The 12,975-nt window shown below is 43.0% G+C and overlaps 1 long non-coding RNA gene across 1 annotated transcript; it reads right to left on the bottom strand.

Annotated features, from left to right (window-relative positions):
- Positions 1-2,197: 2,197 nt before the first annotated feature.
- On the bottom strand, positions 2,198-4,708 carry LOC135572346 (uncharacterized). The gene is made up of 2 exons (XR_010464228.1): positions 4,033-4,708; positions 2,198-3,733 (listed from the first exon to the last, which is right to left on the bottom strand). It is a non-coding gene; the product is annotated as an uncharacterized LOC135572346 (long non-coding RNA).
- Between the last annotated feature and the right edge of the window lie 8,267 nt (positions 4,709-12,975).

Below are 12,975 nucleotides of genomic sequence, written 5' to 3'. Positions count from 1 at the left end.
ACTGTACCAAACATGAAAAACATACAAAAACATATGTTTTTAAACATGAACTTCGACAAAAAATGTGTGATTTCTTTTAAATATATTACCCAAATTGGCGCTTTTAGGGTTATAATATTTATAACCCTAAAGGCACCAACTGGAAAAACATACATACTGTATTATATAGAACTATGCATTTGTATATAAAAGCTAATACAAATAAAATGCCTCAACCCTAAAAGCAGCAACATATTGTATAACGTTTTTCCAGTGTTACCCACCAGCTAAAAGTAGAACCTAACAAGGAATGATTTTGTCGAACATTTTTGCCAGAGGTTAAACCACATAAGAAGAGGATCAACGTGTATTCAAGTTGGGCCTGAGGTGAACTGAAGTATCAAACTGATGTTCAGCTCCAATGAATGTCTCTTCTCAGAACTGGTTCTTGTTGTAGAAGGAATGATAATGGGAATAAATGGGCCTCGAAACCATGATGTCATACACATATGTGTATGTTGCATAGTGGACCACGGGAGGGCGATGTCACCATAGGTTGTGTGGTGATGTAAGAGGATTGGTAGGGGAGCTCTTTATTCACTAGAACATACTGATTGGGATTTTGTAAGCTCTACTATGATTATTGATTGGATATTATTTCCGGAATCTTTATCGATGTTATTAAACAAATCAAATAACTACACCAATCATTTACCAGAATTAAACAGTGGTAAAAGGCACAATCTATCCCCAAATACTGTTGGAGATTGACAAGATAATTCATTGACTGTTCATGCTTACAATGGGGCACTTTAGGATGCATTTCATGTTTTTCCAGAAATACCAAACCACAAACGTTAACAACTACAAGAGGTTTTATAGCACAGGACATGTGGGTTGGGTGCAATAACTACTGTCCTACTGACTTATGATAAGAATCCCTCTTGTAAGTGTCCTGCAGCAACCTAATGGAAGGCCCTGTCTCCTTAAAGGTTCAGTTCAGTATTCTCATTGACTTTCAATTATTTGGGTTGGGGTAAAAAAAAAAAAAAAAAAAAAAAAAGAGGTTTTATAGCACAAGACATGTGGGTCAGGTGCAATAACTACTGTCCTACTGACCTATGATAAGAATCCCTCTTGTAAGTGTTCTGCAGCAACATAATGGAAGGCCCTGTCTCCTTAAAGGAGAAGTTCAGTGTTCTCTCAGTAATGATGCAGAAAAATGTATCCATGCTTTTGTCACTTCTAGGTTTGTCACGAATTCTTCTACCGAAGGTAGCCCCTCTCCGTTCGGGCGGCGCTCGGCGTCGCTGGTTTACTGGCCACCACTGATCCCTTTTTCCTTTTCTGTTTGTTTTGTCTGTGATTTTTTTCACACCTGGTTTCATTTGCGTTAATTTCTGTGTGAATAAGGGTAACCTGTTGCCTGCCTTCGTTTGTGCGGGATTAGATTTGTATTTACAGTTTGTTGTTTTCACGGTTACGCACGTGTATTTGAGTGTCGGAACTGTGTTTGTTCCTCGGTGCGTTTGCACGAGTTCTCAGTAATCGAGAGCGTAGTTTGTATTTTCGATTGTGTCATTTTTGTGTTGGTGGACTGTCTGATTAAACACGCTTCTCCGACATCCCTGCTCTCCTGCTCTGACTCCTACATCTCTCACATAGGCGCACGTTATCACAAGGTTAGACCACGGCAATGCTCTACTTTCCGGCTAACCGGATAAAGCACTAAATAAACTTCAGTCAGTGCTAAACACGGCTGCTAGAATCTTGATCAGAACCAACCACTTTGATCGTATTACCCCAGTGCTAGCCTCTCTACACTGGCTTCCTGTTAAGGTTAGGGCTGATTTCAAGGTTTTACTGCTAAACTACAAAGCATTACATGGGCTTGCTCCTACTTATCTTTCCGATTTGGTCCAGCCTTACATACGTATACGAGACAGCAAGACCGGTAGAGATACTCTGAATGATCGGATATGAAAAGCCAAATGACATTTACTCCTGAGGTGTTGACCTGTTGCACCCTCTACAACCACTGTGATTACTATTATTTGACCCTGCTGGTCATATTTGAACATTTGAACATCCTGGCCATATTCTGTTATAATCTCCACCCGGCACAGCCAGAAGAGGACTGGCCACCCCTCATAGCCTGGTTCCTTTTTAGGTTTCTTCCTAGGTTTTGGCCTTTCTAGGGAGTTTTTTCTAGCCACCGTGCTTCTACATCTGCATTGCTTGCTGTTTAGGGTTTTAGACTGGGTTTCTTTACAGCACATTGTGACATCAGCTGATGTAAGAAGGGCTTCATAAATACGATTGATTTATATTGTCATTCACTTTAAATTATTTGCCTGGGGGGAAAAAGAAAACGTAAAAAAAACTGGTTTATTTACATTGCACTTTACATTGCATGTTTTGCTAACAGTGGCAAAAGGAGGCTGAAGTTTTTAATGGCTGTTTTAAGAAAAAACTAATCATGGCCCATAGACTACTTTTACGGTAAGGAACCATCTAACCTCAAGTTGTAAAATACTGAAATACAGTATGTGTCACATTAAGGACAATATCTTTACCAACATCTTGCTCGTCTGCTTTATGGTTTACATTTAAATAAAATTCAATTTAGGGTGGGCAAAGCCCAATCCAGCACCCCCCTAGAACCGGCCCTGGATGTGATTTCTGAACAATGTGTGTTTTTCAATGCAGAAGAAAAGTTTAACTTTCCAGAGCAGCTGCAAAGGACACTAGCTAAACTGCTGAACAATCAAAAATGCCAACCAATTAGTTGAAACAATCTGTCACATTCAGACCTTTCTTTATTCCAACCATGGTTTTTAGGGATTATGTTTACACATGCAGCATAAAATAAATTGCATTGTCCAGGGTACTCCCCCCATCCCACCCACCGCTTTTGGCCCTCAGAACAGCCTCAATTCGTTTGGGGTATTGACTGTAAGTTGTCGAAAGCGTTCCACAGGGATGCTGGTCCATGTTGACTCCAATGATTCCCACAGTTGTGTCAAGTTGCCTGGATGTACTATGGGTGGTAAACTATTCTGGATACACACAGGAAACTGTTGAACATGAAAACCCCAGCAGCGTTGCAGTTCTTGACAAAAACCAGTCCGTCCTGCATCTACTATCATACCCCGTTCAAAGGCACTTCAATCTTTGGTCTTGCCAATTCAACCTCTGAATGGCATACATACACAGTCAATGTCTCAATTGTCTCATGGCTTAAAAATCCTTCTTTAACCAGTCTCCTTCCCTGCACTGATTGAAGTGTGGTAGGGTGGTACACGGGAGTCGCACTGTGGTGGCGGTCTGCCAGCCCCTTTTGACGGTGGATGGTGCGCTGGAGTCTCACGTGAGCATCACTCCAGACTTCTTCTGCATGCCTGAACCACTCATCAATCGCAGGAGCTTCAATCTGGCCTGGGGTCCACGGAGCCAGGGCCGGCTGAAAACCCAGAACACACTGGAAGGGGGTCAACCCAGTGGAGGAGTGATGTTCTGAACGTACTCCGCCCATGGAAGGAATCGAGCCCACTCTCCCTGCCGGTCCTGAAGTGACTCCTCAGGAACCTCCCCAGCTCCTGGTTCCTCCTCTCCATCTGCCCTTTGGACTGAGGCCTATACCCAGAAGTGAGGCTGACCGTGACCCCGAGCTTCTCCATAAAGGCTCTCCATACCTGTGATGTGGATTGGGGGCATAATGCCGGAAGACCTGCTGGAATAGTGCCTCAGCAACCTGGAGAGCAGTAGGGAGACCAGAAAGAGGGATTAAATGACAGGATTTTGAAAATCTATCCACAACTACCAAAATGGTGGTGAAGCCATCAGAGGAGGGGAGATCAGTAACAAAGTCAATGGATAGATGGGACCAGGGATGCTGAGGCATGGGAAGGGGAAAGAGTTTCCCTGCTGGAGCTTTCTGGGGGGATTTGGTTTGGGCACATACAAAACAGGAGTTGACGTAGCGAGTGACGTCCTGCGCCAAGGTGGGCCACCAGTACTTCTCAGAGATGGATTGGGTAGTGCGAGAAATACCTGGATGTTCAGCGACGACAGCTGTGTGTGCCCAGGTCAACAGCCAATCCCTTATCCCCGTGCTCCTTCTGCTGTTTCCTGAATTACATGTTGGAGGTTTGCAATTTCAGTATTGCGCAAATGCTGCCATCTATCTGTCAGCATTGAGGAGCACACCACATCAGTCACTGGCTTTATCAATAAGTGCATCTAGGACGTCATCCCCACAGTGACTGTACATACATACTAGAGGTCGACCGATTATGATTTTTCAACGCCGATACCGATTATTGGTGGCCCAAAAAAGCTGATACCGATCAATCGGCCAATTTTTATTGAATTTTTATTTGTAATAATGACAATCACAACAATACTGAATGAACCCTTATTTTAACATAATATAATACATCAATAAAATCAATTTAGCCTCAAGTAAATAATGAAACATGTTCAATTTGGTTTAAATAATGCAAAAACAGTGTTGGAGAAGAAAGTGAAAGTGCAATATGTGCTATGTAAGAAAGCTAATGTTTCAGTTCCTTCCTCAGAACATGAGAACATATGAAAGCTGGTGGTTCCTTTTAACATGAGTCTTCAATATTCCCAGGTAATAAGTTTTAGGTTGTAGTTATTATAGGAATTATAGGACTATTTACCTCTATACCATTTGTATTTCATTAACCTTTGACTATTGGATGTTCTTATAGGAACTTTAGTATTGCCAGTGTTACAGTATAGCTTCAGTCCCTCTCCTCGCTCCTCCCTGTGCTCGAACCAGGAACACAACGACAACAGCCACCATCGAAGCAGCGTTACCCATGCAGAGCAAGGGAAACAACTACTAGAAGGCTCAGAGCGAGTGATGTTTGAAACGCTATTAGCGCGCTAACTAGCTAGCCATTTCACTTCGGTTACACCAGCCTCATCTCAGGAGTTGATAGGTTGAAGTCATAAACAGCGCAATGCTTGACGCACAACGAAGACCTGCTGGTAAAACACACTTTGAATGTTTACGAGCCTGCTTCTGCCTACCACCGCTCAGTCAGATACTTAGATACTTGTATGCTCAGTCAGATTATATGCAACGCAGGACACGCTATATAATATCTAGTAATAACATCAACCATGTGTAGTTAACTCGTGATTATGATTGATTGTTTTTTATAAGAAGTTTAATGCTAGCTAGCAACTTACCTTGGCTTTCTGCATTCGCGTAACAGGCAGTCTCCCTGTGGAGTGCAACGAGAGAGAGGCAGGTCGTTATTGCGTTGGACTAGTTAACTGTAAGGTTGCAAGATTGGATCCCCCGAGCTGACAAGGTGAAAATCTGTCGTTCTGCCCCTGAACAACGCAGTTAACACACCGTTCCTAGGCCGTCATTGAAAATAAGAATGTGTTCTTAACTGACTTGCCTAGTTAAATAAAGGTATTAAAAAAATACAAAAATAAAAAATAATAACATTTTAAAAATTGGCGACTAGAAATACCGATTTCCGATTGTTATGAAAACTTGAAATTGGCCCTAATTAATCGGCCATTCCGATTAATCGGTCGACCTCTAATACATACCCCAATCAGAAGCCATGGATTACAGGCAACATTCGCACTGAGCTAAAGGGTAGAGCTGCCGCTTTCAAGCTGCGGGACTCTAACCCGGAATCTTATAAGAAATCCTGCTATGCCCTGTGACGAACCATCAAACAGGCAAAGCGTCAATAGAGGGCTAAGATTGAATCATACTACACCGGTTCTGACGCTTGTCTTATGTGGCAGGGCTTGCAAACTATTACAGACTACAAAGGGAAGCACAGCCGGGAGCTGCCCAGTGACATGAGCCTACCAGACAAGCTAAGTCACTTCTATGCTCGCTTCGAGGCAAGCAACACTGAGACATGCATCAGAGCATCAGCTGTTCCGGACGACTGTGTGATTGCGCTCTCCATAGCCGACGTGAGTAAGACCTTTAAACAGGTCAACATTCACAAGGCTGCGGGGCAAGACGGATTACCAGGACGTGTGCTGACCAACTGGCAGGCGTCTTCACTGACATCTTCAACATGTCCCTGATTGAGTCTGTAATACCAACATGTTTCAAGCAGACCAACATAGTCCCTGTGCCCAAAAACACAAAGGCAACCTGCCTAAATGACTACAGGCCCGTAGCACACACTTCCGTAGCCATGAAGTGCCTTGAAAGGCTGGTAAGGGCTCACAACACAGATGATGCCATCTCTATTGCACTCCACGTTGCCCTTTACCACCTGGACAAAAGGAACACCTATGTGAGAATGCTATTCATTGACTACAGCTCAGCGTTCAACACCATATTACCCTCAAAGCTCATCACTAATCTAAGGATCCTGGGACTAAACACCTCCCTCTGCAACTGGATCCTGGACTCCCTGACGAGCCGCCTCCAGGTGGTGAGGGTAGGTAGCAACACATCTGCCATGCTGATCCTCAACACTGGAGCCCCCCAGGGGTGCGTGCTCAGTCCCCTCCTGTACTCCCTGTTCACCCACGACTGCATGGCCAGGCACGACTCCAACACCATCATTAAGTTTGCAGACGACACAACAGCGGTAGGCCTGATCACTGACAACGATGAGACAGCCTATAGGGAGGAGGTCAGAGACCTGGCCCGGGTGGTGCCAGAATAACAACCTATCCCTCAACGTAACCAAGACTAAGGAGATGATTGTGGACTACAGGAAAAGGAGGACCGAGCACGCCCCAATTCTCATCGACGGGGCTGTCGTGAAGCAGGTTGAGAGCTTCAAGTTCCATGGTGTCCACATCAACAACATACTAGAATGGTCCAAACACACCAAGACAGTCGTGAAGAGGGCACGACAAAGCCTATTCCCCCTCAGGAAACTAAAAAGATTTGTCATGGGTCCTGTGATCCTCAAAAGGTTCTACAGCTGCAACATCAAGAGACTGTTTGCATCACTGCCTGGTACGGCAATTGCTCAGCCTCCGACCGCAAGGCACTACAGAGGGTAGTGCGTACGGCCCAGTACATCACTGGGGCTAAGCTGCCTGCCATCCAGGACCTCTACACCAGTCGGTGTCAGAGGAAGGCCCTAAAAATGGTCAAAGACCCCAGCCACCCCAGTCATAGACTGTTCTCTCTACTACCACATGGCAAGCGGTACCGGAGTGCCAAGTCTAGGACATAAAGGCTTCTAAACCGTTTTTACCTCCAAGCCATAAGACTCCTGAACAGGTAATGAAATGGCTACCCGGACTATCTGCATTGTGTGCCTCCCCCCAACCTCTCTTTTACGCTGCCGCTACTCTCCGTTTATCATATATGCATAGTCACTTTAACCATATCTACATATACATACTACCTCAATCAGCCTGACTAACCGGTGTCTGTATGTAACCTCGCTACTTTTATAGCCTTGCTACTGTATATAGCCTCGCTACTGTTTTTTCCCTGTTGTTTTTATTTCTTTACTTACCTATTGTTCACCTAATACCTTTTTTGCACTATTGATTAGTAAGCATTTCACAGTAAGGTCTACATCTGTTGTATTAGGTGCACGTGATAAACTTTGATTTGATCTATCCCTGGTTTCTGGTTGGGGTAGGTTTTAATAGTCACAGTGGGTACATATTCTATACACTTCCTGATAAACTCAGCCACCGTATCAGTGTATTTGCCAATGTTATTCTCAGAGGCTATCTGGAACATATCCCAGTCCACGTGGTCAAAACAATCTTGAAGCGTGGATTCCGATTGGTCAGACGAACATTGACCAACGTTGAAGTCCTTAGAACGGGTGGTTTCTGCCTATAGGAAGGGAGGAGCAAAATGGAGTTGTGATCACATTTGCCGAAGGGAGGGTTGGGGATGGTCTTGTAGGCATCCCGGAAGTTGGAGTAGCAGTGGTTGAGTGTTTTAGCAGCACGAGTACTATTTGCTGTGTTAAATGCGTCAAGTGTGTATACCCCCTCTACAGGCCAATGGATGTATCCAGAAAAACAACATATAAATGTATTATTCTTTTTCAACTTGAATCAAACTCTGGACATTGGATATGTACAGTTTGCGTCAAGATGAAGATTTCACCACTCTCTTTTGTGGCTAAAGGATTATAATATAAATTGTATTGGGACAATTATATTGGACATTTTAGCCACTACAGCTATCCTGCAACAATGGTTTTTGGTTCAGGGATGCGCGCATCACTCAAACATGACGTTTGCTTGTTAACAAAAAAGGGCTCTATGAAAAATGATTATTTTTCTAAGTGAAGGCCACTTAAAGCGGCGTCCATTTTGACAAGCACATTTCTGTGGGCAAAGATTATTTGCAATGACCATTTTACCAGATGGCAGCAATAAAGATATAGATAGTTCTTGTGTTGCGGTGGCATTTTGGGAAAAAAGTCATGTTTTTCTAGATTGGTTTTATTTAAATGTGTTTGGGTATCATCCCATTCCAAGTCAACTAATACATTATTGCAGGTTAATGACTTTAAAAAAAGGTTTACCATTCGGATAATACCAATGATGGTAACACCATTGAGACATTTTAGGTTATTGAGGATTTTCACATATGTTTAAATTTAAGACCATTAACACAAAAAAGGTTCAAGTTATGCTTAATAATTTAGCTCACAATGTAATTGACCTTCCTTTAAATTGAGTAACACCAAGTGACACTTTGTATTTAGACACACAAAAGGTCAATGGAATCCTCAAATGTATGACATACTACAAGCTATTTAAAAATATATCTAGAGACCCCTCCCCCGATAACAGTTTGCCATTGGAGGAAATGCTCAAGGTCCTTGTATATCTTTGTAATGAGTGATTTTCAAGGTGGTAACATCACAAAAAGGTTAAAGTTTTGCAGTATGCCTCCCGATTGGCGGAGCAGTCTAAGGCACTTCATCGCAGTGCTTGAGGCGTCACTACAGACCCGGGTTCGATCCTGGGCTGGACATTGGACCCACGAGGCAGCACACAATTGGCCCACCGTTGTCCGGGATAGGGGAGTGTTTGGCCGGCCATGATTCCCTTGTCCCATCACACTCTAGCGACTCCTGTGGCAGGCCGGGTGCATGCATGCTGACACAGTAACCAGTTGTACAGTGTTTCCTCTGACACATTGGTGCGGCAGGCTTCCGGGTCAAGAAGCAGTGCGGCTTGGCAGGGTTGTGTTTCGGAGGATGCATGGCTCTCGACCTTCACCTCTCCCAGTCTGTACGGGACAAGACTGTAACTTCCAATTAGATATCACGAAATCGGGGAGAAAAGGGGGTAAAAAAAATAAAAAGTTTTGCAGTATAAATTACTTGCATTATGTTTTATCATTGATAAATAGTTCAATATAAACAAAAATGATGTCATTTTAAAGTGTGTTCATGGTTGCAAAGCCAAGGGACGCCAATGCCACTGTAATTCAAGAACAACCCATATGAGTTTGATCAAATTCTGTTTAGAGAAAACGTTGTAGTTGTTGGTAGTAAACCTATCTTCTTTCGGAGTCATTGTTTATCTTTTGAAAAGAGAACCAGTTTGACCTGACAAGCGACGCCCCATATAGCCTCGGTGGTCAGTAAACACCTTGGTAAGTGTTGTTGCTTCATTTGACCTCTGACTTAAAGACGCACTCCAGCTATTTTTGAATGTTTCCTGTTGAAAAACAATATCCCACGTATAAATACAGTAATGTAAACACACTTGTTTTGAGCAAAATAGTGTTTTTTTAGACACAAGGGAAAACTTCATGGAGTAGGCCATTCAAGGAGCTGTTCTGATTGTGCCCAACTGATGTCATCGCCCCCCCCTTGCTTGAGGAACAATAGAGAAGCAATAGAGAACTAAAAAGGCCACACCCCTCCATTTGTACCATGTCATGAGGATATCTGGACCACCTCATGTGACAGATGAGCTGAAAATGAGACTGGAGTAGAACTTTACCTTTTTGGTCACATTTTACTTGATACCCAGTGTCATAACACAGTCATAATGATTTCTTAACAGCTGACATAACTGTTAATATATGGTCATAAAACATATACAAAATAAATAAATAAAGGGAACACTAAAATAACACATCCTAGATCTGAAATGAATGAAATATTCTTATTAAATACTTTTCTTTACATAGTTGAATGTGCCGACAACAAAATCACACAAAAATTATCAATGGAAATCAAATTTATCAACCCATGGAGGTCTGGATTTGGAGTCACACTCAAAATTAAAGTGGAAAATCACACTACAGGCTGATCCAACTTTGATGTAATGTCCTTAAAACAAGTCAAAATGAGGCTCAGTAGTGTGTGTGGCCTCCACCTGCCTGTATGACCTCCCTACAATGCCTGGGCATGCTCCTGATGAGGTGGTGGATGGTCTCCTGAGGGATCTCCTCCCAGACCTGGACTAAAGCATCCGCCAACTCCTGGACAGTCTATGATGCAATTGGTGGATGGTGCGAGACATGATGTCCCAGATGTGCTTAATTGGATTCAGGTCTGGGGAACGGGCGGGTCAGTCCATAGCATCAATGCCTTCCTCTTGCAGGAACTGCTGACACACTCCAGCCACATGAGGTCTAGCATAGTCTTGTATTAGGAGGAATCCAGGGCCAACCGCACCAGCATATGGTCTCACAAGGGGTCTGAGGATCTCATCTCGGTACCTAATGGCAGTCAGGCTACCTCTGGCGAGCACATGGAGGGCTGTGCGGCCCCCCAAAGAAATGCCACCCCACACCATGACTGACCCACCGCCAAACCGGTCATGCTGGAGGATGTTGCAGGCAGCAGAATGTTCTCCACGGCGTCTCCAGACTCTGTCACGTCTGTCACATGTGCTCAGTGTGAACCTGCTTTCATCTGTGAAGAGCACAGGGCGCCAGTGGCGAATTTGCCAATCTTGGTGTTCTCTGGCAAATGGAAAACATCCTGCACGGTGTTGGGCTGTAAGCACAACCCCCACCTGGGGACGTCGGGCCCTCATACCATTCTCATGGAGTCTGTTTCTGACTGTTTGAGCAGACACATGCACATTTGTGGCCTGCTGGAGGTCATTTTGCAGGGCTCTGTCAGTGCTCCTCCTGCTCCTCCTTGCACAAAGGCGGAGGTAGCGGTCCTGCTGCTGGGTTGTTTCCCTCCTACGGCCTGCTCCACGTCTCCTGATGTACTGGCTTGTCTCCTGGTAGCGCCTCTTGTCTCCTGGTAGCGCCTCTGGACACTACGCTGACAGACACAGCAAACCTTCTTACCACAGCTCGCATTGATGTGCCATCCTGGATGAACTGCACTACCTGAGCCACTTGTATGGGTTGTAGACTCCGTCTCATGCTACCACTAGAGTGAAAGCACCGCCAGCATTCAAAAGTGACCAAAACATCAGCCAGGAAGCATAGGAACTGAGAAGTGGTCTGTGGTCCCCACCTCCAGAACCACTCCTTTATTGGGGGTGTCTTGCTAATTGCCTATAATTTCCACCTGTTGTCTATTCCATTTGCACAACAGCATGTGCAATTTATTGTCAATCAGTGTTGCTTCCTAAGTGGACAGTTTGATTTCACAGAAGTGTGATTGACTTGGAGTTACATCCCTTTATTTTTTTGAGCAGTGTATTTAGACCTGTTGTGACATATATTGCGTACTTTTCTGTCTGATTATGACACCTAAGAGTGTCAAAACATACTAAACCTTCCACACAAGGCAAAACATTCCATTACACTATAGCCTACTGTCAACAATATGTTTATGTTATATAACTTTTTCTAAAATGTACCATATTAAATTATCATTGTAATTGCGCACACATTGCTGTCAGACATGCACCTACCCCAATGCTCTGTTGCTTATGACTAGGATGAATGCAGGAGCAGATTTCAGGAGAAGCACAAGACACCCTTTTTTGACTGATGACTGATATAAGGGCATGTCCGTGATATGCCTGTCTGGCTTATATGATTATGATGGTCATGATGCTTCTTGACAGTGTTATAAAGTGTATTGTGTTAGTCCAAGTAAAGTGACACAGTATGGTCATAATGCTTCATGACAGTATCAAAGTGTATTTTCTACTACTTATTTGAAATACGATGAAAAACACATGAATGTGAATAATCCATTACAATAACAAAGAATTTAAGAAACAAACTTTTAACTGGAAGGAAACTTCTTGGTAGGGAAAAAAACAATTGTAATAAATGTGGATTTTGACACTCTTATGTAGGTGTCATAACCAGCCATAAAATAATGAAATATATCAAATCAAATGTTATTGGTCGCATAACCATGCTATTGCAGGTGCAGCGAAATGCTTGTGTTCCAAGTTCCAAAAGTGCAGTAAAATCTGACAATGTACACAAATCCAAAAGTAAAATAATGGAATTAAGAAATATATAAATATTAGGACAAGCAATGATCAATTAGCCTTTTAAAATGATCAACTTGGATTAGCTAACACAATGTGCCATTGGAACACAGGAGTGATGGTTGCTGATAATGGGCCTCTGTACGCCGATGTAGATATTCCATTAAAAATCTGTTGTTTCCAGCTACAATAGTCATTTACAACATTAACAATGTCTACACTGTATTTCTGATCAATTTGATGTTATTTAAATGGACAAAAAAAAGTGCTTTTCTTTCGACAACAAGGACATATTCTAAGTGACCCCAAGTGACAGTGTGTGTGTGTGTGTATATATATATATATATATATATACACACACACACATATACACACACACACACACACACACTATATGTGTGTGTGATGGGATGTAGAGACATTATGGACAGTATGTGGATAGAATATTTTGTATAGCTGTATAATATGTAGTATAGAATAGTCTATTCACAGCAATAGCGGAATAGGATGGCATTGGCTAGGATACAGTATATACATATGAAATGAGGAAAGCAGTTTGTAAACATTATTAAAGTGAACAGTGATTCCATGTCTATGTGCATAGGG

Source organism: Oncorhynchus nerka, linkage group LG7, assembly GCF_034236695.1.
Source record: "Oncorhynchus nerka isolate Pitt River linkage group LG7, Oner_Uvic_2.0, whole genome shotgun sequence".
NCBI lineage: Eukaryota > Metazoa > Chordata > Actinopteri > Salmoniformes > Salmonidae > Oncorhynchus > Oncorhynchus nerka.
Note: the sequence above shows the minus strand (reverse complement) of the source record. Positions and strands in the feature narration are given on the sequence as shown.